Source organism: Ornithorhynchus anatinus, chromosome 5, assembly GCF_004115215.2.
Source record: "Ornithorhynchus anatinus isolate Pmale09 chromosome 5, mOrnAna1.pri.v4, whole genome shotgun sequence".
NCBI lineage: Eukaryota > Metazoa > Chordata > Mammalia > Monotremata > Ornithorhynchidae > Ornithorhynchus > Ornithorhynchus anatinus.
The window spans coordinates 51,093,185-51,098,786 of record NC_041732.1 but is presented as its reverse complement, the minus strand read 5'-3'; the positions used below and the strand labels follow the sequence as shown (position 1 = coordinate 51,098,786).

At 42.7% G+C, this 5,602-nt stretch overlaps 1 non-coding gene across 1 annotated transcript; it reads left to right on the top strand.

Annotated features, from left to right (window-relative positions):
* Positions 1-546: 546 nt before the first annotated feature.
* Positions 547-684, top strand: LOC114812508. The gene has a single exon (XR_003760160.1). It is a non-coding gene; the product is annotated as a small nucleolar RNA SNORA7 (small nucleolar RNA).
* The last annotated feature ends 4,918 nt before the right edge of the window (positions 685-5,602 follow it).

Below are 5,602 nucleotides of genomic sequence, written 5' to 3'. Positions count from 1 at the left end.
ACCCCCTATGAGGGAGAGAGACTGTGTTCAACCTGCTTATCTTTTATCTATCCCAGGGCTTAGTACAGTGTTTTGATCAATAGTAAGTGCCTAACAAATGCCACAATTATTATTAATAGCCCAAATCCAAGGGAATAGCAAACAACTTTGGCAGACACAGTCCTTACTTCCAAATTTTAAATTTCATCTATGTTAACCAATACCTGGAAGCTGTTTGGTTGCCCATCCACCTCTGCATCTAACAGAAACTCCTTATCACTGGCTTTAAAACATGCAAGCAGCTCGCCCTCTCCTACCTTCCCTCCCTGATCTCCTAGCCCTGGCTCCTCCCTTCTGTGTCATTAATGCACTTAGATTGGTGTCCTTTGGGCAGTTGATATTCTCCCCACCCACAACCCTGCACCACTTATGTACATATCTGTAAATTATATATTATGAATATTTGTTTATATTAATGTCTGTCTCCCCCTCTAGGCAGTAAACTCACTGTGGGCAGGGATTGTTACTACCAGCTCTGTTGAATTGTACTCTCCCAACACTTAGTATCCCCTCTCAGGGTCTCACCTGGGGAGTTTCCAGTACTCTACCAGTCTTGGCTATGGGAGGTAGAGTCAAGCAGAGGCCAATCCATTCCATTCCTAGCTTGGGTTCTGACTAGCGAGTGGAAGGCAATCTGCTACAAGTCAAGACTCATCCATGCTGGGCAGCAGCGGCATGGGAGCGTGTCGAGGGCGGGGACTTGAGTTTACTGTGCACGGAAGGCAGCTATGGTAAACCACTTCTGTATTTTTACCAAGAAAACTCTATGGATACACTACCAGAAAGATTGCAGATGGAGAGCGGGGCGTTCTGGGAGAGATGTGTCTGTGGTTTTGCTATGGGTCAGAAATGACTCAATGGCATAAGACAAGTACTTAGTATAGCGCTCTGCACACAGTAAGCACTCAGTAAATAACATTGATGATGATGATGATGTTTCACATAGGTATTGACAACTGAACTTGGAAACATAGTTTACTCAACAGACCAGGGATGGCTTCATCCTAATGAAAAACTTGCAAGTACACTGAAAGAAATAACTGGTCCACAGAGCATTAACCTCTGCTCAAGCAAAGATCTATCAGGTAGAATCTTTCATTTTTCAAGTGTAAGGAAGTTGGGCATATATAGCTGCCTGTATCCCCAACTTGTTGAGAATGGAAGAGATTGTTGGTCTAATGAAGAAGCAAGACTTAGTAAAAAGAGCACAGGCCTGGGAATCAGAAGACCTGGATTCTAATCCCTGTTCCACCACTCACCTGCTGTGTGACCTTGGGCAAGTCACTCAGGCTCTCTGTACCCCAGTTCTCTCATCTACAAAATGGGGATTCAATACCTGTTCTCCCTCCTATTTAGACTGTGAACACCATGTAGGGCCTGATTATCTTGTAGCTACCTCAGCACTTAGTACAGTTCTTGGCATATGGTAAGTGATTAACAAGTAGCACTATTTTTTTCTTTAATGGAGAGAAAGGCCTTTTGGGAAGGGCACCTCAGCGCTTAGTACAGTTCTTGGCATATGGTAAGTGAATAACAAGTAGCACTATTTTTTCCTTTAATGGAGAGAAAGGCCTTTTGGGAAGGGCACCAAAATGCCATAAAGTCTGCTGCTCTGATATATTATTACTACTATACATTAGGCAATATTCCAGTGGGTAGGAAGAATTAATTACACAGTTCCCCAGCTGCCTACCATACTTCAAGCAAGAGATTTGCCAAGTCATATGGGCACCTAATCCTTCTTGACCTTTCAGGACCTATAACACCGGACCACTCCCTCCTCTTAGAAACACTATCAATCCTGGGTTTTCCTGATACGGTAATAATATGTTCTCCTCCTACACCTCTGACCAGATCTTCTCAGTCTCCTCTTCTACCGCACAGTCCCTTATTGTAGGTGTCCCGCATGACTCTGTTCCAGATCCCCTATTCTTAGGACTCTCAACCTCTTCCATGGCTTCAGTTTCTACTTTCACGTAGATGGCTCCCAAATCTACGTCTCCAGTCCCAACCTCTCATCTAACCTACAATTTTTTTTTTATGGTATTTAAGTGCTTACTCAGCATCAAGCATCGTTCAAAACACTGTAGATGAGGAAGGACACAGTCCCTGTCCCAACATGGGGCTCACAATCTGAGGGGGAGAGGAAACAGGTATTTAATCCCCATTTTACAGATGAGGAAACTGAGGCATAAAGTTTTTAAGTGACTTGCCCATGGTCACACAGCAGAAAAGTGGTGGATCTAGGATTAGAACCCAGGTCCCTTGACTTCCAAGCCTGTGCTTTATCCACTAGGACTTGCTGCTTCTCACTAGGTGACACTGCTACTCTACAAATTCCTCATTTCCTCTAGCCTCCAGGATATCTCCGCTTGGGATTCCCGCCAGCATCTCAAACCTATCATTTCCCAAACTGAATTACTCATCTTCCCTTCTAAAACCTCTCTTCCTTCTAGCTTTCCCATCTTCGATAACCCCCCCGACCCTGATCTAGAAGTCCACAATCTTAGGGTCCTCCTCGACTTTTTGCTGTCTTTCAATTCTCCCATTCAAGCTCCTATAAAATCCTGTCAGAGTCTCTGAATCCTCCCATTCTGCTACATCTAGATTTCTACCACTTTGGACAAAACGCTTGTCATATTTTTTTATGGCATTTGTTAAGCACTTACTATGTGCCAGGCATTGTATTATGTGCCAAGGTAGATACAAGATAATCAGGTTGGACACTGCCCCTGTCCCACATGGGGCTCACAGAATGAGGTAACTGAGGCACAGAGAAGTTAAGTGACTTAACCTAAGATTACTCAGTAGTTAAGTGGCAAGCCGGTATTGATAATAATAATAATAATAATGGTATTTGTTAAACGCTTACTATGTGCAGAGCACTGTTCTAAGCATTGGGATAGGTATAGGGTAATCAGACTGTCCCACATGGGGCTCACATTTTTTAATCCCCATTTTTACAGATGAGGTAACTGAGGCACAGAGAAGTTAAGTGACTTGCCTAAAGTCACACAGCAGACAAATGGTGGAGTCAGGATTAGAACCCACGACCTCTGACTCCCAAGCTCATGCTCTTTCCACTAAGCCACACTGCAGGTCCTCCTGACCCTCCAGACCCATGCTCTATCCACAAGGTCATGTTGCTTCTCATATTGCAACTAGACTATTCTATCAACCTCCTCCCTGGTCTCCCTGCCTCCATCCTCTTCCCCATTCCACTCTATACTGCATGCTGCTGCAATGGATCATCATTTTGAAGAGTCACTCCTGTCACATATCCCTTTTCTTCAAACCCCTCCCAAGACTTCCTATTTCAATCAATCAATAGGTCAATCAATAAGCTCAATATCTATTGAGCACTTTCTGTGTGCAGATCACTGAACTAAGCTCTTGGAAGAGGACAATGAAACAGACTTGGTAGACACGTTCCCTGCCCACAATGAGCTTACAACCCACAGAGGAAGACAGGCATTGAGATAAATAAATATCACGGATATGTACATAAGTTGCTGTCATATATATATATATATATATTTCCCTCCACGTCAAACAAAAACCGTTCATGACTTTCAAGGGTTTCCATCCAACTCTCCCCATCTTACATATTAGTCCTTTTCAACTCTATCTCTTCAGTTCATCTTCTTTGTTCCTCCCAAGCCAACGTTCTAGCTAGCTACCTTTCTCTTGACTCTCCTTCCTCCATGCTCTTGCTCTTTCCACCAGCCTGAAAATCCCTCTCTGATCTAATCTGGCAGACCACAGTCCTCCTTCCTTTAAAATCCTCTTAAAATCCTACCTCTTCCAATAAGCCTTCTTCAGTTAACTCCCAACACAGAATCAATCAATCAATCAGTGGTGTGTTTGGGAGAGGACAAATCGATAGGCCACGTTACAAGAGAGTTGGTAGACACAGTCCCTGACCTAAAGTAATTCACTTCAACCCAGCAGTCACATCTAGCACTTACATACTTATTTAAACATACCCTTAGCTGTTAAGAAGCAGCTTGTCTTAGTGGAAAGAGCAGGGGTCTGAGAGTCAGAGGACCTGGGTTCTAATCTTGACTCAGCTACTTGCCTGCTGTGTGACCTTGGGCAAGTCACTTAACTTCTCTATGGAGCTTCGTGTTTCTCAATGCTTCCATTTCCTCAATTATAATATGGAGATTCAATGCCTGTTCTTTCTCTTAGATTGTGAGCTCCTTGTGCCCAACCCAATTAACTTATATGTCCCCCAGTGCTTAGAACAGTGGTTGACACAGAGCAAGCACTTAACAAATAATATGTTAAAAATGTATGATCGATTGTATGATTCATTTTTTTATTCTGATTACACTATTTGTTAGGGCTTGTCTCTCTTTGTTGCTGAATTGTACTTTCCGAGTGCTTAGTACAGTGCTGTGCACACAGTAAGTGCTCAATAAATACGATTGAATGAATGAATGAATGAATAAATATGGTAACATCTGGGTTCCTGGTTAGAATATTAACTCTTTGTGGGGAGAGACTGTTTCATGCTTCTGTTTTACTTGTTCAAGTACTTAGTAGAGTGTATTTTACCCAGTTTGTGCTCAGTGCATACCTTTAGTACCCATAAAATAATACTGGAAGAATTAATAACATACCTCTTCAGCTTTGCCTATCTCCAGCCAGAATTTTGCTCACCAACAGGATCTGGCTGACTACATGAACAGCCTTTTCAATTTAATGTGGAATTGCCATCATCACAAAATAGACCCCCAAAAATAGATGAAGTGTTTTCAGGAGATTACTGAGGCACTTTAGTTGTTCCATTTGTTTTTTTCTGCACTAGCCCTCAGAAAACATTCCTCCCATCACCCCCAAGGATACTTGATTTCCTCCTTTTTCCAGCTGACAAACATTTTCTCCCTGTTATAAAAAGAGCTGAAGTTGACATGCTGTACTTGTTTCAGTTTAATGACAACAACTTCAGCTTACAAAACAGATAGCGCCAAGCCTGTGCTCCAGCATCTTTGTTTGTGTAACGGCATTATCGAATGATGCCAAAACAGTGGAGATTCGTGTTTCTCAATTAACCGCCGCTAAGTCCCACGGGAAGTTCAGAATGTTGTGGGTGAAGGTGAGAAAAGAGCCTTCCTCCCCATTTCTGAGAAGAGTGACCCATTCCCAGAGAACTGGACCCTGAGAAACAGGGTAAAAATGACTGAAAACAAAGGAAACCTGCCTAATGATGGGTCTTACATTGGGATGGTTTCTTCTGGGAATGTAAAAACTAAGACCTGACTTACAACTTAATTCAACTATTGCAAGGGTTTTCTTGAGAGGGGGAGGGCACCTGCATTCTGTGCCCCCTGAAGAGGGAACAAAAATTAATTGAAAGCAAGAGAGATTTCAGTGGGACATCAAAAAAGTATTTATTAATGATCAAAGTGGCAAATCACTAGAAGTTACCAAGCAAGATGGGCAGTTTCCAGTGCTGGAGATTAATGAAGAAAGAATGGAGACTATTCCTCAATGACATTCACTTTCCTGAGGCCAGGTGCTGGAGCACTTGATATCTCAGCGTTCGTTAAAGCTCTAA